Raw genomic sequence first — 23,738 nt, 5'->3', positions numbered from 1 at the left:
TCTGGTAACATCACTGCCTGAACCAGTGCTTCTCAAAGGGTGGTCCCAGGACCGGCAGCGTCAGCAGCAGCTGGACCATGTTAGAAATAACGCAGGTTCTCAGGCCTAACCCCAGACCCCCCCGAATCAGAAGGTCATCGCTTTCTCATCCCCATCTCCCAAGTTTAACAGTTACCAGGAGGAGGGCTGCTCTGCAAATTTAGAAGCAGCCTGAGTTGGGAGACGGACACTGAAACGGAGTACCGTAGGCCCAGGGGTCTGGCGGGTCTGAATCATGAGCCCCGGTCAGCCACCGTGAAACCCTGGGCCAGTCCCTTCACCTCCAAATCTCAGCTGCCTCATCTGTAAAATGGGAAACCCCCGCCTGCTTCATGAGGTTACGATGAAACAACGGTATAGCCTGGCTCGGCAAGCGCTTGAGAAATGGTAGCTCACAGCCATAGTAACAAATTTTTTTAAATAATAAAAACAACAGCATTTCATGGCAGGCAGAGGGGGCAGAACTGCATTAGAGAACAAAAAAAAGAGCTTATGTGACAGGAGAAATAGGTTTGGCGAGGCCTTTCCCTTAATTGTTCCCACTTACTAGGCCTCATAAATTATGAATAAATGTATATTATTAGCTCAACTTGACACAGGAAAAAGGCTTTTATCCGAATTTAGGTCAAATGTCTTAATTGGCATTTTGCAAGAATCCGGCATGCATGGGTAGCACCAGAGCAAGCTTCTCTGGAGTGGCCCGCCCCCTGCTCAGGCCAGGGAGCACGGTGCTCGGGCAGCCTCTGTCTCCAGGGACGCCCCCAACCCCCTGAGCCCCCACCTGTCCAGTCTTTCTCCAGCCCACGTGCACTCAACAACCACGAATACCGAGCACCGTGTCACTCCAGGCCCTGCCAACACCCTGACCACCACTCAACTGCCTTGGCCGCGGGGACACTCGGGTGGATTCTCAGCCCCCTCTTGGGGACTTCCTTAGATGGACGACTGGTTAGGTTTTAGTTTTTGGCTATTATGAAGTCTACAATGTTTGTAAGTCTTTGTGTGGCATATGTCTTTATTGCTCTTGGGTAAATACCTAGGAGTGGACTCGCTGGGTTCTATGGGAAGTGCATGTGTGACTTACAAAAGCTACACCTTGTTTTCCAAAGAGGTTGTACCACTGGACATCTATCAACAGTGTGCGCGTTCCAATTGCTCTCAACCCTCACCAGCACTTGGCATTGTCACTCATTTTAATTTTAGCCACGCTAGTGGGTGCACTTAGTAACTGCTACGAGCCAGGCACAGTGACAGAGAAGACTCAGTTCATTCCTTCACAAGTGGACATCTTCGTGGGGGAAGAAAACACATAAATATTTCATTATAGATCATGGTAGTGCTGCTGAAACAAACCAGGTGCGCTGATGGAGACTAACAAGGCGGGTATCTATCTTAGTTTGGCCAGGGTGGGACGGGGGCGGCGGGGGGAGGGGGGGGGCCGGCGGGGGGAGGGGGGGTGGCCAGGAAAGGCTTCCTGGAAGAGCCGATACCTGAGTTGACACCGGAAGGAGGAGCCAGGTGGTGGAAGACGTGGGAAGAACATTCCAGGCAGAGGGCCCAGCAAAGGCAGAGGCCCAAGTGGGGACCAAGCTCAGAGCATGAGGCACTGACCAGATGCCTTCAGAGAGGCAGGTGGAGGCGGATCAGGTAGGGATTGTAAGAGATTGGGGTTTGCTCCAAGTACAATGGGGGTGGGACCAGCTTAGAAGCAGGCAGATGGGTTCGGCAGGTATAGCATCCAAAAGAGGGGCAGGAGGGACACAGGAGGGCCCAAAGCAGAGACACAAGGGTGCTGGGCAGCTGGGGCTTCCCTGGCCAGCAAACCCCCCAGCAATAACCTCTGTGGGGAGCTATTCCTTTATGTTCGATCCCCTTCATCCCAGTAACAGAGCACCTGGCTCTGTAGGACTTGCTTCCTGAGGCTTAGAAATAACGTTATCATCAGAATCCCAGACAGGCCAGGAATCAGCAGCCCTGAGAGGCTGTCCAGGCGAGTTATCGTGGACAATTTGGGCTTCAGAGGCCCCTTCAAGAACCAGACAAAAGCTATGGAGAGCTTTTACGCTCTCCATAAAATACGCATGTGCGATGCATACGTGTGCAAGGAATTGGTACTTAACTTGTAGGCCTTCAGAGATGCTGCCTAAGAACTCCTGTCTCCCTCCTTCACTCTGCAGACATGGAAACTGGGGCCCACGGAGGACAAGGATTCACTCAGAGTCACCCAGTGACTATCCTTCCCATCAAAACCATGTCACCTCCTTTACAAACACCCATAAAATGCCCATGACTACTGCCCTTATCGATTACCCATAGCAGCTCGACACACTCCAAGTGTGTTCAGGACATAAAAATGCAGAAACCTCAGCTCTGCGGCCTGGTCAATTAGGGCTGAGGCCACTCTGGCGAAAACCCTTTAAGCACGGCATGAGCAGCGATCTCCCGGCCTTCTCCATATTAGGAGAGGCTTCTGAAGGGGCGCCGGGATGACCCAGTTCTTTCGGAAAGGTCTGACTCGAGGCCTTCTTGTTCTGTACCGGCCGCCTGCCGGGGGCCCCGCCGTGGAGCTGGGAGATCACAGCACAGGACCAGGCCACTGCTATTAGTGAGGCTTACTACCTGCCACGGGCCAGGCTGTGGGCAGTGCATGCATCTTCCCATCAGATTCTTAGAACAACCCTTCAGGGCAGGTACCACCGTCCCCACCTGACGAATCAGGAAACTCGGGAGATGGAGTCACTTGGATGAGTTTGCTGGGGTTTGAACAACAGAAATGGGTGGCCTCACAGTCCCCCAGCCATGTGTCGGAGATCAAGGTGTTGGCGGGGTTGGCCCCTCCCAAGGCCTGTCTCATTGGCTCGAGGACAGCTGTCTTACCCCGCTGTCTCTTCACATGGTTTTCCTCGATGTCTGCCTGTCCCTGTGTCAAATGTCCCCTTTTAAGAAGGACACCAGTCATACAGGATGAGGACCCACCCAGGGGACCTCGTTCTAACTCGATTACCTCTGTAGCGACCCCATCTCCAAATAAGGTCACATTCTGAGGTCCAGAGGTCTTTTTTTGGAGGGCACACTTCAACCCATAGCACCCAGGATCCCGGAAAGGTGAAGTTGAAGTTCAAATCCAACTCTCTTTGCTCCCTACAAAGCCTGCTGTCGTCCGACATCCTGCTTCTGAACGTGAGAAGGAACATTCAAGACCATTTATTCCCATTCAGTGATGGGGAGACAGGGCTGCAGACGAGGGCTGAGAAAGACCCAAGTCACACCGCAGGTTCAGGGCTGCGCAGGACAGGTGAGGGGCTAGATATGCTGTCCTGTGCACCAGCCTAACCCGGATGGTCCCTCAGCCCCTCCCCACCCCCCAGGGTCTGCTCACACCCCTGCCATGAGACCCATCTGGTTGCTGGGCCTTTGGCACCCATTTTTCCAGCAACACCACACCCTGCTCAGATAAGGACCGTGGCTGCCCCAAGCCAGGGAGATAAATGCCCCTGGCAGTGAATTAATGGTGCTTCATCCAGATTCACGTAAGTGGCTTCATTGGAAGCCTGTGTATCTTGGTGGAAATCGATTCCCTGCTTAAGAAAGAATGCATCTCCCAGAGAAATTGGTGGCTCCACTTTCCTGACTGCAATCAGCAAATCTCCTCGCTGAGTGCCGGGCCCAGAGAGCATTTTCTGAGTTACTGAGTGGAAGGAAGCAGGAGGGGGAGGGGTGGCGGCAGTGACAGAGCTTGGCTTCTGGTTCTGTCCCTACTCACTATGCATCCTTCAATGAGTCACCTCCTCAGTCGGGTTCTCACTGCCCCTTCTGGAAAAGAGAGCGTCAAACAGACAGACCATATGGACCCCTCTTGCTCAAGCATTTGATACAATTCCATACGAGTCTAATTTCTGAGATCCACACAGGCTTGGAGGAAGTATTTAGGTAAAACAGCATTTAATGAACAAATAATTTACAGAGGGGAAGTCCAAGGTGCAGAGAGAAGGACTGTCTTGGAAAGGAAAGCGGCCTAGACAAGGAGGACAAAGAACTAGCCCCTGGCTTTGCACTAACACACACCAGGCCTTTGAGGGCAGGGCATACCTTTGGCCGCCTCAGTTTCTACTGACAAAATGGGGAGGAAAAAAAGTATCCTACCTCACAGGGTTTTTACAAAGATGAAGTAACACGGGTGGGAGCCTCGCATGTGTCACACACCCCAGCAATGATGGTCAGATACCGCACTTGCAGTTGACATTCAAGTGACATTCACAGCCATGGTCTCATTGGTACCTTCCCAAGACGCAGGGAGCAGTCAATGGTCGGCATCCCCATGTGACTGATGGGGAAACTGGGGCTCTCAGAGGGTCACTGCTTCTCGAATTTGTCTTCTGACCCTTCCCCTCAGTCCTAAACCTACTGGTTCTTTTATCCTGCGTCCCTTCAACCTCCACCAACCCCCAACCCCAGTGTCATCACAGTATCTGTCGAGTGACCATGACTCTATTTCCTGCTGAGCCCGAGCCTGCCCAACATGGAGCCTAATCGATGAGACCTGGCCTGGTCTGGACTTGGGGCCCTGTGACCTGCCTTTGAGGAAGGAAGTGAGGTGTATTCATGAAGTCCCCACAAAGCCATTTCACTAGACAATCTTCTCCTCCCACCTCTGTTATGTGGCTGGCCCCCTACCTACCGCGCTTCCCAGTGGTGGCAGCCCGAGCCACCCTACCCCTCTACACAGTAGGTCCACGTAAGCACAATCTGGCTAATTTATGTGCTTTGTCCAGGGACCACAACAGGTTTGACTGGTTCAGAGGGGAGGGGAGGGAACACCAGGAATTTGCCGGAGCATTTGGACAAGGGGGCTGGAGAGTGGGCAGTCATCTTTGTCAGCACCCACGAAGGGCCTGAGTAAGAATGAAGCCGGCACAGGGAATGCAGAACCACGATGCAGAGAGAGGCAGATTCCCCACATTAAACAAATAACTTAAACACGTGGATCCAGCGGTGCCTGAGCCAGGCTAGTCCCCGTACTCTGCAGTTTGTGAGTAAATGTCCTTTCTAGATTACATGCCAGTAGGAGCTTCTGTCACCTATCAGTGAAAAAGTTATGACTAACGCATCTTTCTTACATTAAAAAAAAAAAAAAAAATCGAACCTTTCCAGTCTATTAACTTAGTTGAAAACTGCTAAAGAGGCTTCTAGGAGAACAGTAGGAAATGTAATTGGTCTTAGTTCCCACAGAAATACTTACAGCCTCCTCTGAAATAGGACTCGGAAATCCTCAACACAAGATTCGCTCCAGAAAAATTAAGTAGAAAACAGAGGGACCCTGAGCCCAGCTTAAAAGAGCAAAAGAGCCTGAACTTAGAGACGAACCAGACCATTGAAAGGATCTCCCACAAAAACACTCACATGTCAGCCTGGCATTCAAGGCCTTTCCCATGTGGAAGCATCTGGCCCCACACCTGCCGGCACAACCTCGTGATGCTCAGCCCTTCACAGTGGGGCCCCAAGCCCCAGCCATGCAGCTGTAAGGAGACCCAACAGAGGGTCACCAGGCCTGGTGAGAGTGCGTTCTCCAGCCCAGAGAGCAAAATGGGGTGCAGTGCTCAGTACTGAGCAACAAGGCCAGGCCAGACCCAGCCAACCAGAGAGGATGGCATGACCAGGGACCTGGGGAGGGCAGCTCTGCATGGTAGGCAGGGCAACAGGATGGAGGAAGTTGGGGTCCCTGTGCTGTAACTTGCCAAACTGGCCCTGGGACATCTACCTCTGCTGTGACAGAAGAACTACTTGGAGCTTGTTGAACTTTTTAGTCATTGGGGGGGGGGGGGGCCTGTTATTTGCAGCCAATGCTAATTCTAACCAGGCCCCCTCTCAGGCCTTTAGTACAGCGGAGCTCCCCTGACCAGCCTCCACCGAATCAACCAGCCAGGTTAAGCAACATCCTCCATCTCCTCCAGTAAAAACGCCCAAGGTGGCCGGCCTGGAGCCGCAGGAGATGCTCTACGTCACCCGCACGTCTGCTCCCACCACTGGGTTGTTTGTTTACTGGGAATCAGCTGTTTCTTCCCAAACCCATTGATTACTATAATTACAAAAATATAATTAAATGGTTCATACACCGAAAATACGAGGACAAAAGAAGCGATTTCAAGGGAAACTACATTGAAGGCTGTGGAAGGACTCAATAAAGTTGAGATGTTTGTTGCTGTTTTTTTAAAAGTGCTGAGCCCAGCTGGTGTTGCTCAGTGGTTGACCACCGACCTATGAACCAGGAGGTCAGAGTTCAATTTCCTGTCAGGGCACATGCCCAGGTTGCGGGCTTCATCCCCAGTAGAGGGCCTGCAGGAGGCAGCCGATCAGTGATTCTCTCATCACTGATGTTCCTATCTCTCTCTCCCTCTCCTTTCCTCTCTGAAATCAATGAAAATGTATTTAAAAAAATAAATAAAATAAAATTTTCAAGTGCCATAAAAGTATGTGCCGGTGAGATAATAGTAAAAGATTAGGAGAAATTGACAAGAATCTGGAAGGACTCTGCACTCAGATTTGTTTGACAAGATCCTAAATTCTCGATCCCACTGACTGAATCCCCACTCTGGAACTGGGAGCCCTGGCACTGGGGGTGTAGTCTGTGCAGTGCCAGCACCAGTCTTCAGCAAAAGACTGGCAAGATGAATGGACGTGACATACGGCTTCATTAAAAGATAATATGAGGCGTTATGTTTTATGATTTTGTGTTTTCACTGACACTTCCCTCGGAATTCCCCTCTATACCTCCGCCCCCAGCCACAGTTCCCACTCTCACCAGATAAGGTGACTATTGCATAGGACTCCCAGTGGCCTCCAGAGCCCAGGAAATAAATCCGCACAATGGACTGCCAAGCCGCAGAGCCAGCGGGTGGGGCCCTGGAAGAGCCTGCATTCTAGAGACCAAGGCCTTATTTTGCAGGTGGAAAGAGTGAACGGGGAGTCACCCAAGATCCACAAAGCCAGCTTCTTCCCTGCCAGGGATCTCCAGGTCCCCATCCAAAGCTTTCCCAAAATGGCAGGCTGCTTCCTCAACAGCTGAGGCCTGCACACCAAAATGTTTTCTGTTAGCTCTTCCCCTTTTAAAGGCACGGGAAAGTGAGATCCGAGAGTCTCCTGGGGCCGGTGTTACCTCACTCAGGCATCTCCTTTCCCACTCCCTGCTGCCTGCAAGCAGCCCTTTATCCAACGCAGATCTGTGAAGCCTCTTGGAGCGGTGCCCGGTGAGGTGCCCAGGTGAGGTTACCCGGATGGAACAGCTCCTGGGTATCCTGGCAGGTGGCTGTGCAGAGCCCAGACTCCCCTCCCAGGGGACTGATGTCTCAGAAGCTATGCCTCCCCTTCTCTCCTCCCCTGCCCACTGCAGCTCCTGGTACATGTTGGGGGCTGTCTTTTAAGGGGTGTAAAGGCTGCCTCAGGCCTGGGAAGGTGGTGTGTGTTTCATTTTTTTTTATTTTAAAACAACAAAAGCTTGAAATATACTCTGTGACACAAGCCAGCCAGCGAGCTAAGGTGTTTTGGGGCAGCGTTAATACACACAATTGTACTAGTATTCGCCTGTGATTGCACTCAATTTTATGCACTTGAATTCAAGGGCCTCTTGAATTCAAAAGAGAGTGGCAGGAGAAGTGCTTGGTAAACCGCAAAGCCGATGAGGTACCCATTGTTAAGCTCTGTTGAGGCAGGGCCGCCCTTGGCTCATCACTTGCTGGTTATGGGGAATCACCGGGCCTCAGGGCATCTCCAGAGCCCAGCTCCCTCAGGAACTGCTGGAAAGCTTGAGTTTCTACCCCGGGGCCTCTGCGCTGGCAGCTCCCTGGGCCTGGGCTGCCTCCTCTGACTTCCATCTTTGCAGGCTGGTCCCTTCCTATCACCCCGTCCCAGATTCAGAGTCCTTCCCAGATGGGCCTTGCTGGCCCCCGTATGCTCAAGTGGCTACCCCATCCCTCTGACCCAGCACCCTGCCGTCATTCCCTCCATTAGTGCTTCTAACTCTCTGGTATCTACCCCTATTTCCCAGGATTTTAAAAAAAACGATGGCAAAGTCTACATGACAGAAAAGTTACCGTCTTAACCATTTTAAGTGTGTGACTCAGTGGTATTAAGTATATGTACATTGTTGTGCCACCGTCACCACCACCCCTCTCCAGAACTTTCCCCACTTTTCATTTATCTCCTTGGGTGTCGTTGCCTTCCCTAGAGAGTAGCCCCATGTGAGCAGGGGCCATGTCTGCCCGGTTCCCTGCTGTTTCCCCAGTGCCTAGCATGATGCCCACCACACAATAGGTGCTCAATAATCCAAGTGAAATAAACGTGGCAGCACCTCGTCAAGGGCAGTACACAAAAGCAAGAAAAGCAAGAGAAGGCAACACAGACATGCTGTCTGTAACAGCCCCAAGATGAGGCCAAATGGCCTGGCAGCCTGTCACCAGACAACGCTTTGAGTTCTGTCCAGCTCCGGGGGAGCAAAACCAACGAGAGCTACTTTCCTGGTTCCAGGCCCCTTTGCGAGGTCAAGAATGAAGATATCCGATCACACAAGCCACCTGACATCGACACTCACCATTTCAGCACATCAGCTCTACCGAGAGCAACATTTTATCAGTCGCTGAAGGGCAGGCACAAAAATAGACTGCCAGGATCAAATGCCACCCTCAGCTGCTCTCCTGACACTCAGGGGCGGCTGCAAAGGCCTTCGCATATGAGGACCCGAGGCTGGGGACCCGGGAGGGGGCTCCTCTGTCACAGCAGGACACCAAGATTGGAAGTGGAATCAGAGCCAGGATTAGGAGAGAAAGGCACCTGACGTGGGCACCAAAAAACTCAGTAATCAAGACAGATCACATTTAACGCAATATCGTAAAAAATGAAAGTCAAAATGAATGCAAAAAACCCCACACATGCTGAGCAAAATATCAAAATTCACAATAAAGATGGGTCTAGTGGTACTGATTTTTCCTTTGGCTTTAGGCGCCTCTATACCCCTGATGTGGCACTCTTATTGTTCCTGTCTTTTTTTTAAAAAAAAAATTTGGTATTTTGTTCAGCATGGATGTTTTGGCACCCATTGTTATTATTTTAAAATGCTGCATTTAAGCAGGAAGGCCGGGGGAGGGTATGGGGGGAGAAGGCGGGGAGGGGGGGCGGGGGGGGGGGTAAGAGATCAACCAAAGGACTTGTATGCATGCATATAAGCATAACCAATGGACATAAGACACTGGGGGGTAGGGGAGGCCAGGGGATTGTCAAGGGCGGGGGGGGGGGGGGGGAAGGAGACATATGTAATATCCTTTGTAATACTTTAAGCAATAAAACTAAAAAAATAAATAAATAAAGAATGCTGCATTAAAATGAGATTTATCTTGATTACTGATGTTCTGGCATCTCTGTGAATTTTATGCTTGAGCCAAGGCATCTCCTTTACCTTACCCTAATCCTGGCCTGGGTGGAATGAGACAGTGAGAGTTACTACAGATGCAAGTGACTAACATGAGATTAGATCACATCCTAGATCACTCCGTGCCTCGGTTTCTGTATCTCTACAATGGGGTCCATAACTCTCTGGTTGTTGGGGAATGAACGGTCCCAGCCTGGTCCAATGAGGTGTTTTGGGTGGGAGAGTGTTTGGGAAAACTCTAATATGCTGTAAGGAACTATCATTAAACTTTTATCAGAAGTATAATCAATGATCCAACAGAGTGGTGAGTAGCATTCCGTTTTGCAAAATACTTGCCCTATTTATAAGGAAAGGAATGAAGTTTGATAAAGGAATAGATTTTGCTTAAGAAGAGAGAGAGAAGAGCGGATTCAAGGTTCTCCCTGCACCCAGGACATCCTACCCCTCCCCCCACCGCCCCCCCCCCCCCCCCCACCGCCCAGCGCCCAGCGCACTCACTCAGGCCCTGATCCCCTTCCCAAAGTGAAGGGAGGCAGAGGGTACCACTAGCCCTGGGGAACCTGCCCATCCCACACCAACTGAAAGGGGCAGCCACCGATGTTCTAATCGAACTGTGGCAATCATCAGCTGGCAGGTGCCTTCCTTTGTGGAGTTTCCTCAAAATCTGAATATGCCCGGGGGCAGGGGCACTGGTACATGCCAGCCATCCTCATTATCAGGTGGACGAAAAAAGACCTGCCTCTGGATAATGAAAAATTTCTGGGAATGGAGAGTGATGACTTTGAACAGCATTGTGGGTGGACTTAACTGCCACTGAATTGCCCACTTAAAAATGGTCCAAATGGTAAATTTTATGTTGTGTATGTTTTACCACAATAAAATAAAAATAAACCTAAAAAAAGTGCCAGAGACCTAAAAAAGAGAAAGAAAGACAAGGACCCAGCACACTCCGTCAGCAGGTGTTCTCTGGGGTCCTATAGTGTCCGTGTTCTTGGGTTCTATTTATGTGTCTCTTGCCCTGGCTGGCAGGGGAGGCTGAGGGAGTGGGGCCAGGGCTCGGCTGGGAAGCCGTTTTTTTTTTTTTTTAAACCTGTTAACACTGTTATAAATAACCCAGAAAGAGGCAGAAAGGGGGTCCTGGCAGGAGAGTGAAGGTCAGGCAGCCCCTTCATGGCATTTGAGGAAATGTCATGCTCAACAGGCCAGCATGGTGCCAGCTCACATCTTCAGCCCAGAGCTGACTGTAGCCTTGCCATTGTGCCAGGAGCCCATGGGGTGGCACTGCCACCCAGGAAGGGCAGCCCCAAGGTGGCTGGCTCCTGGGGGATCTGAGCAGAGAAGGGACTGTCACATTGGGTGAAAAGGCAGCAGATAGCTAAGGATTCCCCCAGCCCAGTGGACAGGGGCTGAAGTCAGCTCCCCAAGAATCCAGGACCAGGGTTCTGCCACTAATCCACCCGTCTCGGCTCGTCAGCCAACACACGATCTGACCTGCAGAGAGATGACTCAGCAACATTCAACCCACAACTGCCCTGCTGAGGCTGCTGCACAGCGTGGGAGCCAGGAGGGGCCTTACAGCCCATCTGGCCCTGTGGTTCCCACGCTGGGCTCCCAGGGGAACCCCCTGCAGGATCTCCACCCCCACAGCCCACCAGGACGTTGGGTTTTGAAGTGGGAGGGATTATGAGGAAGCTGATGAATTAGGTTTTCCATTTTTATGAACTAAAAACCATACAGGGCAACCCATCATACTCTTATTTAGCCTGAGTGAATTGAACATTATGAACTTGGCAAAAAACAAATACATATAAAACCAAATTTCTTTTTTTCTTGCATATTAGAAACATGGTGACATTATATTTTGTACATGAATCCTATATCCTCCCATGCCCATGTACTCATAGCTATTATTCATACATACTATTTCATGGGCCATTTAAGGGCTTTACCAGGCTAATTTGAATCCTCAGACTAAGAAGCCATTCCTTCGGTAGGCGGTATCCACCACTCAAAGTGCCTGAGTGGCACATGGGAGCCCAGCAAAGTGGATAATTAAAATCTAGCCATTCTGCCCTGGCCGGGGAGCTCAGTTGGTTGGAGCACTGTCCTGCACTCCAAAAAAATGTTTCTGGTTCGATTCACAGTCAGGGCACATACCTAGTTTGCAGGTTTGATCACCTGGGCGAATACAGGAGGCAACCAATCCATGTTTCTCTCTCATACGTCCTCTCTCTCTAAAATCAATTTCTTAAAAAGAAAGAAAATATATCCTCAGGTGAGGATTAAAAATTTTTTCTTTAATTCATCTATTTTAGCCCTGGCTAGGTGTGGCTCAATGGGTTGGGCATTGTCCCTTGCACCAAAAGGTTGTAGTTCAATTATGGGTCAGGACACATGTCTGGGTTGTGGGCTCAAGCCCCAGGAAGGGGTGTGCAGGAGGCAGCTGATCAATGTTTTACTCTCACATTAATGTTTCTCTCTCTCTAAATAAAAAAATTACTATTTTTTTAAATTCACCTGTTTTACAGAAGAAGCTAAGGCTCAGGAACGTAGTATGGCTTTACTATGCAAAATGTGAATCCGGACTCAACTCCCAAATTCTTGCTGCCACAACCTCCAGCCATCTGTTTATTCAGGTTGACCACAGCTGATAATAACACAGTGGGGCAGGGGAAGAGAGCTTTTTTCCTTGTTCTGAGCAGGTGAACTTTGAAATTGGGGCGGGGGGGGGGGGGGTCTCAAAGCCCTGCTAGTACTTTGCAAGTCCTTCCCCAACGTACCCCTCCCAGTCACTGTAGATTGCATGGCGGTGTGTTAGCCACAGCATGAACCCAGGGACTGCCTGTGTCCCCTTAGAATGTAAACTACGGGAAGGCAGGTTCCCGGGCTTGTCTCTGTTGACTCCCAGCACCTGGAATAGTACCTGGCACAGAGTAGGTGCTCACTAAACCTTTGTGGGGTAGGTGGGGGCAGGTGGGGGGTGAGTAGAGCCCCCATTTCCCAGGTCAGTTTGGGCACCTCTGCTTCACATTATTGTGATGCCTGCAAGGTCTCCCTCTTATGCACTCCCCTTTACTGGGGTGGCGGGGGGAGGTGTTGGTTTCCTTCCCCATCCATTTATTCCCTTATGGAAATTTCTGCCTTTCCTTTTCCAGTAGTCAGATGATGAGAATCCCAGATCTGTGAGCTCCCAGATAAAGCTGGTGGGAAACAGATTCTCTTGGGCCCCAGCAGGCCCTCCCTGGTCATGTGGTCAGTGAGGGCCAGAGAGGAGAGGCCAAGGAGGCCTGCTTAGCAGACCCCCACTGATTCATCATGTCCCATGTAGCCACAGGTGAGTCTGCCTTATGTAAAAAAGCATGTTCACTGGGCACATAGAGTAAATTTATGTCAAACGAATAACACGTCTTCTTTCCTTTTTTTCATGTACCAGTGATGTGTCCCGAGGGGTGGTATTACCACAGCTTCACCCCCACTCCCCTTCCCCAGGGCCAGGTCCTCTGTATTATGCACTAGCGATGGAATTACAGGCACTGAACTGAAGAAGGGGAACCTCTGACAATGCTTATCACCAAAGCCTGATGGAAAGCAGGCAGGAAGTGTGGCGCTCTCAAACAGAGAACAGTGAGATGTTTCAGGGAGTGAGGTTCCCGCCACCCCAGCACCTAAGTGCCACCTGAACCTGCTTCTCTGCCCTACTAGGTTTCTCCCACCTACTGAGATTGGGGGTCTTGGGGCTCATAAAAACCCTTTATGCTGTAAACTAGACATTCTCCCATTTGATCCTCAGAACAGGGCAGAGGTAAAGGCATTTTTTTTCCGATGGGGAAGCTGTCTTAAGTGTTTCCCTCCACGTCCTGCGTGGTTCAGGGTTCGGGTCTGGAAGAGGAGCCGCACAACAAATGAAAAAGAAAAGACAGGAGATAATTTGGGAATATTGGGGGACCAGGCGGCAAATCCAACTCAAGAGGAAGGACTTCCACTGTGCTCAGGCCTCACCAAGCTTTTTATAGTGAGCGGTAAACAAGGTAGTGGTTACCAAAGTTACACTTTTCTTGTGAGTTCCACTTGTTTACACCATGGTTATACTTCCTGCACTTCCTCAGCCCATTAGCTTCCCAGATAAGATCTAGGGAGTGTTATAAGGTCAAGGCTAATTATGCTAAGAGGACTGTGCCCTCTAAGCTAGGACTTGTTTGTGACTTTGCCAGCAGGTCAGTCCGAGGCTTAACCCTATATCAGTTTCCCACAGGAAGCTGAAGTTCAGAGAGGGGAAGTAACTTGCCTAAAGTCACACAGCAAGTTAAAGAGGGGCAATACTAGAAGCCCGAGACCCCTGACTCCTAAATGAAGCAGTAATGGAGAGCACTGATTGGGAGTCACAAGCCTGAATTTTCTGCACTATCGGCATGGGGCCTCCCCTTCTCTGAGCCTCCGTTCCCCACATTCCAACAGTGGTCAGCCTTGGAGACCGTGGTCTGTCAGCATGGAGTCTGGGACATACAGAGTCAGCCTGGGATGGCTAAGCATGGTGGAAAGCCTGTGGAGGAGGCAGGCACTGAGGGATGGAGCGTCATGGTGGAGCGTGTCTGCACCCATGTTGTTGGGGAGGCAGTGGGAGGGGGGCGCGGGGAGATCTGCCAGCTCCTTGAGATGCTACTCAAAGCGTGGTCCCCGGATCAGCAGCATCAGCCTCCCTGGAGCCTGTTAAGTTCTGCAGAATCTCATGCTGAGTCCCTGAACTCCTGAATCAGAATCTGCATTTTAACAAGCTCCCCAGGTGACTCACATGCACAGTTTGGGAAGCAAAATATTTTAAATCAGGAGTCAGATTGTAGCATGTGACCTTGGGTCTGACACCTAAATCCTTCGAGCCCCAGTGTCCCCATCTGTAGAGTAGAGGTGATGTGTACACCTCACGGGACCGCTGTGAGGGTTATGTAAGATCACGCATGCCCACAGCTTAGCCCAGTGCCCGGCAGGTAACAGCTGCCCGCACTGCCAGTTTCTTTCCTTCCTGAAAGGCCAGAAGGAAGGAGGCCTCTGTTCCCTCCCAAGTCCTGCCTGCACATCTGGGAGGTGAGGAAAGACCCCCCTGGGGCAGCAACAGATGGGGACAGGGTGGGAGCAGAGGGAAAGAAGGAGAGGAAAGGAAATAAAGAAGCAAAATAAAAACAAGCAGCAGAGACTGTGTGAATCCCCAGGAGGCAGGCGACATGTGAAACCCAGCGATGTGGCCATTTCAGCTCATGGCTTAAAACAGGGCTACGAAGCACAGGCAGAAACCAGTGGCTGGGAGGGAGGGATGAGCGAGGAAGGGCCATGGGGCTGTGTCCCTTCAGGTCACACACGACAATGTCTTTCCAGCCCAGCTCTGAACCAGTCCTCTGCATGGCCAGGGCAGACCCAATGCTGAGGGTCTCTACAGCAACAGACAGAAGCCGAGGGCTTGGGCCCTGAGGACACCAATCCAGGAACTGTCAACCCAGAGGAGCTGGACCATGAGGGCTGAGCCATGTGATCTTCGCTGAGTGATTGAACCTCTCTGGGCCTCCGTGAAAGGGGACAATAACAGCCCCAGCCACTGCCTTAGGGTTCTAATGAGCATTTAATGAGAAGGGCTTTGCATAGTGTCTGGTGCAAAGCAAGTGTTCAAAAGACAGCAGCCATTAGGGAGCTTATTACATGGGAGTCTTGAAGCAACTGCTGGAACAGCTGCAGCTTCTCTGGGCCGCTTGGAGCGTCCTCGCCACCTAATCCCGGGGTAAACTCTTCAGGCTCTGACTGACAATCAACTCGCCCCTGAATGGCAGCCATAGCCTCTGCTTCCACTCCAGCCCCCACCAGAGCAGCCACAGCCATCTTCCCAAGATGCAGATAAGCCTGCCTGGGATTTCTCCCAGATAAAGACCAAAACCCTCCCTCAAGCCCGTGATTTGCGTGATCCGACTCCTGCCTACCCATCCTGTATCATTTCCCAGAATTAACACACCACCCTCTATGCCAACTTTTGGTCCCACTGGCTTCTTTCCACCCTGGCATGTGCCAGAATCTCCCCCCACAGGGCCTTTGCATGTGCTGTTCCCTCTGCCTGGAACACCATCCCCACATGTAGATCCGCTTTGCCTAGTTATCTCCTATCTATTCTTTACACCTTGGGGGAAGCTTTCATTGAGCCCCAAAGACCCAATGAGGCGCTTTACTTCACCTTGCCTCAGCCTTCTGGAGGTCCTGAGCCTTCTAGAGCCATCATAGTTGGTCAACATTTATTTGCACGGGCATTTGCTTAATGCTCACCACTGTATTCCCAGCACCTGGTGCAGAATAAGTGCTTAATAAATACTTGGGGAGTAAATGAATAACCCCATTCTCTGGCCACCACCTCACCCCCACCTCCTAGGACAGCCGTGAGCAAACTACGGCCCGCGGGCCGAATCCGGCCCCTTTGAAATGAATAAAACTAAAAATAAAAAAAAAGACTGTACCCTTTTATGTAATGATGTTTACTTTGAATTTATATTAGTTCACACAAACACTCCATCCATGCTTTTGTTCCAGCCCTCCGGTCCAGTTTAAGAACCCATTGTGGCCCTCGAGTCAAAAAGTTTGCCCACCCCTGTCCTAGGAGGTCCCACCTTCCCTCACACTTGATATCCTAGGCCTTAACTCTCCACACACATGGGGCAGTCCCCCATGCTGCCTGATCCTCAATTTACATCCATGACTGGCAGGCCCAGCACCAAAGATCCAAATGTTTCTAGATCTGATTTTCTTGAAAGCAGCGTTGGGCCATGGCCAGGGGAGATGTGTGCTGCCAGCCTCAGCAGTAAACGCTGATGAAGCTGTCTGGGCCAGCTAAGCCGAGATGAGAAAATGCCAAGGTTTAAAAGCACCGGAACCCATTTATTTATTGTTGTTCTTGTGCTTCCAGGCTATTTTAAGCTTCAGATCGATCTGTTGGCCCTCCTCTCTCTAAATATCACTCCAGAAACACCGAACATGCACCTGGCCTTACCTGTCAGCCTCAGCTGCCCCCTGCCCCATCAGACACACAACAGCGACACCAGCAAAAACTACCAGCGAAAACGGACGGGGGCCTGTTCGCATGTGCGACCTGCCTCTGTGAGGGGTAAGTGCTTTCACTGAAAGCCCCCAACAGTCCTCATGGGAGGTATTATTAGCTGCTTTTGAAAGATGGGGAAATTGAAACTCAGAGAGGGGAAGAAACTTGCCCAGAGTCACACAGCTGCAAAGTGCTAGGATTGGGATTCGACCCCAAATCTTTCTAATTCAAAGATCAGGCTCGGTTCCTAACCACTCGGCAGGACTGCTTCCCTCATTCCCTGCCAAAGCTCCTCTTACGGACTGTGGGTTTTCTCATCTGGCCCATGCCCTTCCCGCTACCTGCAAGGACCACACCACGGTCAAAGCCACCTGCCCCATGTGCATTTCCATGGGAAGATCACCAAGCGGGGCTGTTAAGAAAAAAGGGGAAGTTAATGTTATATGATCCTGTTTGTACTTAAAAAAAAAAGAAAAAAAACATAGATGGAAGGACAGATGGACAGTTTAGATGTTCAGAGATTATTGCTAAACGACCGCACAAGAAAATATTAAGAGTTCGGCCATAGGAATAAGGAATTGGTTGGAGACAGTGGGAGGTCAACGTGGAAACCCCCAGCCAGGCAGGAGCCCCAGGGCCGGGGTCAGTGTCTCAGGCCTCTGGGGTCTCCCCCGACACTGAACCTGAGCCCCTGATGAGGTGGGGGCATGGACGCGCCAGTGAATGAATAGCTGTTTTGCTTTCTATCTAGGTCTTTGGCCTTCTGAAGACAATGAAGTTGGAGACTCTATAATGGAGGTTAGGGGTGGGGAGGAGGAGAGGAAAGCTGAGAATCGGAGGGTAAATTCAGCTCCTGGAAGCCTGCCCAGGGCTCGTTCCTGGGAAATGACTCAAGCACCACTTATGCCAGCAGACAGTCCATTTGGGCCCTGAGGTCACCAAACCTTGTCATGGTCCTGCTTATTAAATATAGAGGCGTGTGAAATGAAGCTGCCACTCTGGTGCTGGGGCTCTGAGGAAGGGACAAAGAGTCAGGGATAGCCGAAACTGGTTTGGCTCAGTGGATAGAGCGTCGGCCTGCGGACTGAAAGGTCCCAGGTTCGATTCCGGTCAAGGGCATGTACCAGGGTTGCGGGCACATCCCCAGTAGGAGATGTGCAGGAGGCAGCTGATCGATGTTTCTCTCTCATCGATGTTTCTAACTCTCTATCTCTCTCCTTTCCTCTCTGTAAAAAATCAATAAAATATATTTAAAAAAAAAAAAAAAAGAGTCAGGGATAAGAGGCTGAGTCTGTCCCCTAGTCCCCGATCCTGACTGCTCACCTAGGAAGCGTTGGGCTATGGCTACACCGAAGGTTGGGCTTGGCTCTTGGTCTTGGCGGGAACTTGGTGACGGTCCCATCTCTCCTCCCAGGCAGCAAGGCGGTCCCTGCCCTCCTCAGCACCCAGCCCCTGCCTGAGAACCTCTGAAAATTTGGCAATACTTGGCCCATGATAATCACTATCCTTTGTTCAGCCTCTCTTGGGTACCACGCATTTTACAGTCATCTCATTCATACTGTGTAACAACCAAGTAAAGACAGGTAGACACACTGGCCAGTCCATTTCACAGATGGGGAAGCTGAGTGCCAGGGATGGTAAGTAATGTGCTTGCGAACCCGCAGCTAAGTTTGTGACATTGGAACTGGACCAAAGCAGCAGCCAGGGAAGAGCCTCAGCTAGAATCCCATTGGCTGAAGCAACATGGCTGCAGGCAAGCCACCTGCTAGCCCACAGCCTCCGTTTGCTCATCTGCTCAGAGGGCTGCCAACAAGGAAGCATGAGAATCAACTGCGCCGAATCACGCTTCTCTGTCTCTGGTCACATACCTACTGGGGCACGGGGTGGGGGTGGGCGGGCGGGCTGAGAAACACTCAAAGACACAGGATGCCTCTTCTCAGACTTCCATTTCCCTCCCACAACAGAAAATGAAACATTTTCACTAGTAAGGAAAACTATCTTCTATGATTAAAAAACACAAGTGTATTCTAGGAACTAGAATGCAAACGCTGTATTAACCTTTTCAGATAAAATATGAATGGTTTTTGTGCTGTAGATTCTGCTTACATTGGTTGTGGGTTTCACTGATGGGGCCACTGTGGAGGCAGTGACAGGACTGTTCGAACAGCGACTTTGGAATCAGGAAGATCTGCATTAATGTGGGCTCAGTCACTCACCAGCTGTGTGACCCCTGCCATGATACTCAACCTCTTGGAGCCTTAGCATCTGTATCTGTAAAATGGGAATAAGATCATGCTTTACAGCAGGAAGCCTTAACTTTTTTTGAGCCATAGGTCCCACTGGCAATCTGGGAAGCCTAAAATAAAACAGGATTACAAAGAAAGCCAATAATATTAAAAAAACATTCATAAACTATTAAAAAGAGTATATTTATGTTACAGTAATACAACAGGCTTCCTTATTGCTGTAATATCTAGTAGCAAGTGCAATGATCACCCGTAATTTCAAAGTAGCAATGAACATAAATAGTTCTAGATGTCTGAAGTAACTGTAATGCGATATGAAAATATCTATGATTTCCATTAGTGACAAAAATCACAGGTACCACTCATACTTTTGTGGTTTGTCACCTACATTCACAATGAAAGGAAATGCTAAATTTCACTTAGAGGTTAGGGAAATAAAGATGTAATATTTTTTTTCCACCCAAGTTCACAGACCCCCTGAATTCTATCCGCTGGGATTGGCTGATGGACATGAGGTTACGAAGTTCCACTGTAAAGCATGTTCACATGCCTGGCATGCCCTGTCAAGGTTCTTCAGGGCGAGCTGGTTCAAGCTATGCCAGTGTCTGCCCCCAGGCACAATAGGGCCCAAGGTTTCACCTGCATGCCTTTAGGAGTCCTCTAGAGGAGTGGCTAGAGCAGCCTTGAGCCCTTTGGGAGCTCAGGGAGGGATGTGGGTCATGCCGGCCTGTTGGGTGAGGCCCTTAAAGCTAATCCAGAAGCTTAGGGCTGGAAGAAGGTTAAGCCCCAGTTAGATATACACTCAGGCTGTCTCAGCTCAAAACAGGCTGTGTCCTGCCTATGTCCTCAGCTGCTCCTGCAAAAAAGCCATTTAAAATCTGCCTCTTTGACACCTCCACTTGGGTGGTCTATTGGCATCTCAAGCTTATATCCAAATGGAATTCTATTTCCACCTAAGGCAATGTCTCCTTCAGTCCCCTCCCTGTCAAGTAAGTAGCACAACCTTCACCCAGCTGCTCAGAAGCAAAACAGGATTCCTCTCTCCCTCACCTTCACATTCAATCCATCAGCCAGCCCTGTCCACTGCCTCTCCAAAGTATTCTTCTCTCCATCTCTGCTGTCACCATACTATAGCTCACGCTGTCATCATCTCTTGCTTAGACTCTTACAATGCTGCCTAATGGGTCTCCCGCTTCCATACCTGTCCATCTCATCTCAAGCTGGTCTCTCCTAAAGTAGCCAGAACAACCTTTAAAAAATGGAAATCAGACCATGTCACCCCACTCCCTATTCAAAACTCTTCAAAGACTCTCCAATTGCATGTAGAATAAAATCCAAACATCTGAGGCCTATCTTGCCAGCATCCTCTCCTGCCACTTTCTGCCTCACTCCCTATGCCCCCAGCATCTTGGCATTATTTAGATCACAGCTTAAAAGCTGGCCACTGCCCCAGGGCCTTTGCACAGGCCATTTTTGCATGGCTGGCTTCTTCCAACACTTTGACCAAAATGTCACGTCTTCAAAGAGGCCACCCCTGACCACTCACTATAAAGTGGCCACCCTTCCCTGCTCTGGGACACTCTCCAGCACATGGCCATGTCTTCTTTTCTTCACTACCCACATCAGTGAAATGCTCTTGTCCATCTTTTCATGTTGGTTATCTGTCCACCCCCACATGCCTGGACACTCCTGACTACCAGGAACTAGTCTGTCTTGCTTCCTACTCTATGTTGGCACATATTAGACACTCTTCAGATTTTACTGAGGGAGCTTATTTTGCGTGGGATGTGGGCTGGGCTCTTGACATGCACTGTCATTTAATCTTCACAGCTGCTATTATTTCCATTTTACAGAGAGAGGAAGAAATGAGGAGGCCCACGGAGGTTCCTCCGCTGGTTCAGGTCTGTCTGAGGCCGAAGCCAGGTTCTGAATCACTGCATTATACCGCTTTAAAAACAACCTTCCAAAATCATCCCTCAACAGAAGACAAGGGAAGGATGATTCTACAGAAAGATGCAGAGGAGCAGGGCTAACGCGATGGTATCCCAGGTCTCATGATGCTGTGGCCTCATCCTACTCAGAAGCCATTCCCTCCTGGCCCGCTCTGCCTAGAGGAGCAGCTGGCAGGGATGTGGTGCCCACACCTGGACTCACCTCTGCCCACAGTGCCCTGGAAAGTCCCCACTCTCCTTTCTCCTCACTTTCCTCTTCCAGGACTCTAATCTCCAGATCGTGTTTCCAGAGCTGTGGAGTGTCCTCTTAGGAAATTCCCTAGTCACACTGGGGCCCAGGAGGCCACAGCTGGAACCCTAGAACTGAATGTAGGAAAAGACCTTGACAACCACATAATCCCACCTCCTCCTTCTGCTTTAACCAAACAATAGCTGCAGGTACTTCCCTCTGTATCTCCAATTTACAGATGCAGAAACTTGAGGCTGAGAGGTGTGCTAACTTCCCTGGGAGACACCCAGGTAAATAAGTCTTTGAGCTTGGATGTAACCCAGGAAATCTGACTCCCTAAACTGTGACATTTAACCCCCATGCTAGAATAAAAACAAAACCCTTTATGCCTTAGCCGGTTTGGCTCAGTGGATAGAGCATCAGCCTGCAGAGCAAAGGGTCCTGGGTTCAATTCCGAGCAAGGGCATGTACCTTGGTTGCAGGCTCAATCCTGGGCCCTGGTCAGGGCGCATGTGGAGGCAACCAACTGATGTGTCTCACATCAATGTTTCTCTCTCTGTGTCCCTCCCTCGCCCTTCTACTCTCTCTAAAAATCAATGGAAAAATATCCTTACGTGAGGATAAACAACAACAACAAAAAACCCTTTTTGATTCAGAGCCTCTTCAAAGGAGGCACAAGTGCCAGAATTAGAGAACAACAGAATGAAAGGGGCCCTTAGAACCGGTTCTACTAGTAACTCTCCGATTTACCATGGGAGGAAACTGAGGCTCATGCCTGCTTGATGCTGCTTCTGGTGAATGCCCTGAGGCCCTGGACACAAGGCAGGGCTAGAGGTGGCACGCTGGGGGGTGGGAGGCCCAGAAGCCCCCCTCCCCCAAGACCCACTCCAGGACTGTGTACCCCTGGTGCCTGCATTCCAATCGGGTTACAGCAGAAAGGGCAGGTGCTCAGCAGACAATGCTGCATCCACAGCAGGCGGGAGGCAGCTGTCGTGCAGGAGCTGGTCTTCAACAGAACTCCCTGTTTCCATTTTAGCCCTGTTGCTATGGGATGGGCCAGGAGGGGACAGCGGCCTCCTTATGTAGGGCAAAGCAGGAACCCTTGCCCCCCTTTCTCCTCATGCAAAGGCAACGGACACAGAAAAGACAAAATAAGCAACTGCCCTTTAGAGGCAAACACATCTCTTTGCCATTTTCCTGCTTAGAGAAGTGTGTGTGTGTGTGTGTGTGTGTGTGTGTGTGTGTACACGCACGCAGGCCTGTGCCATAAAACAGTAAACCAGAACAGAGTGCTGTGGCCTGGGTTTGAGACCGAGAGCTGCCACCTATGCTCCCAAACCAAGTCCTCTTGCCTCCCCAGACCTCAGTTTCCCCATATGGATATGCAAGAGTCAAACCAGACACTGTCCGGTGTCCTTCTCGGGCTTAACATTTGGCAATTCTATGAAACCCACACAATCCGAAACCTTTCCCACTCAATTAAAGCCCCATCACATGAGTGACAAGCCATTAGCCAGTCTTTCTGCAAGTCCTTCCCCAAGCAACTTCACACCTCCTGGGCTTGCTCTAACTCGGGCTGAATTTTAACCCTTCCTTCATAACTCACATCATCAGGGGTTGGCAAACGTTGTCTGTAAAGAGCCGGGTAGTAAATATTTTAGGCTTTTAAGCCATAAATAACGAGCTGCTCAGCTCTGTGGCAGCAATGTAAAAGCAGCCACAGACAACATAGAAACAAACGGGTGTGACTGGGTTCCAATAAAACTTTATTTACAAAAAAACAGGCAGCTGATTGAATTTGGCCCTGAGGGCCTTAGTAGTGAAACCCCAGAACCATTGTTTTAACCGCCACCCCTCAAGGCAGTCCTTTGCCCTGACACAGCACTGCTCCTCCCCTTGGGGCCCTGGGGTCCTCAGAGCAGCTTGTCTCTGCCCTTCAGTCATCACCTCTGGCCTTTGGGTTCTTGGTTTGCACTCTTCCTGCTGTGGGCCTGCTGTCTTCGAGTCCCACTTCTCTCTGCTTGGGCGCCGTTTCTAACCTGCGGTGGACTGGTCAACCAGATCTCCGAGCTGAGGCTCTGTCTAACCCAAGAACCAGTGGCCTCTGAAGGACAAGAAAGCCCGTAGGGAACAGTGCCTGTCACCACCGTAGCGGTTTAGGCTACCACAGGCTCTTCGCTAGAATCCGAAGGCAGCGGCTGCAGGATGAGATGTGTCTGAAGGCATGAGGAAGCCGGGCTGTGAGCTGTCCTCCCCACAAAATCTGTTGCATGGATGCCAAGTGCAGCAGTGCAAGGGCATTCTTTTCAACAAGGGGCTACTTATGCTATTATTAATGGAGCCCTGGGAGTTTCAGAAGACAGAGGATGCTCTGATGAACCAACTTCCTTCAGTCGTTCCCCTGGGACTTGTCACTATAACCACTTCTCCCTTCTGACAGGAAAACATCTCCTATGAGTCAGGGGCTTCTCCTGGCAGCCAGAAACCACTCTCCTGCCCAAGGAGACCCTCCCTACTGCCTCCACCCAGTTCTCAGGAAGAGGATGAGGAAAGAGCAGGCAACAGCAGCTGCCCCCGCAGGCTGTCCTGGGGGAGATCCAGCAGACCAGCAGCTCCGAGGGCGGGCAGGGAGGGCACACCCACCACCAAACCCAGTGGCCTGGGCTCCGCCTCGCCGCTGACTGCATGAAGCCGAGGATGTCCGCTCCCAACAGGTCATTGTCCTTTTATCTGCACGTCTCTGAAGGTCTTCAAAGAAAAGGCACATGAGCTTTTTCCACGGAGCCCCGGG

The 23,738-nt window shown here is 50.6% G+C and overlaps 1 protein-coding gene across 1 annotated transcript in view; it reads right to left on the bottom strand.

Annotated features, from left to right (window-relative positions):
• PPARGC1B (PPARG coactivator 1 beta) overlaps positions 1 to 23,738 on the bottom strand; it is a 100,595-nt gene that overhangs the window by 27,625 nt on the left and 49,232 nt on the right. The gene's annotated exons all lie outside the window — the stretch shown is intronic.

Source organism: Myotis nattereri (genome assembly GCF_964212035.1).
Source record: "Myotis nattereri genome assembly, chromosome: 5".
Lineage (NCBI taxonomy): Eukaryota > Metazoa > Chordata > Mammalia > Chiroptera > Vespertilionidae > Myotis > Myotis nattereri.
Note: the sequence above shows the minus strand (reverse complement) of the source record. Positions and strands in the feature narration are given on the sequence as shown.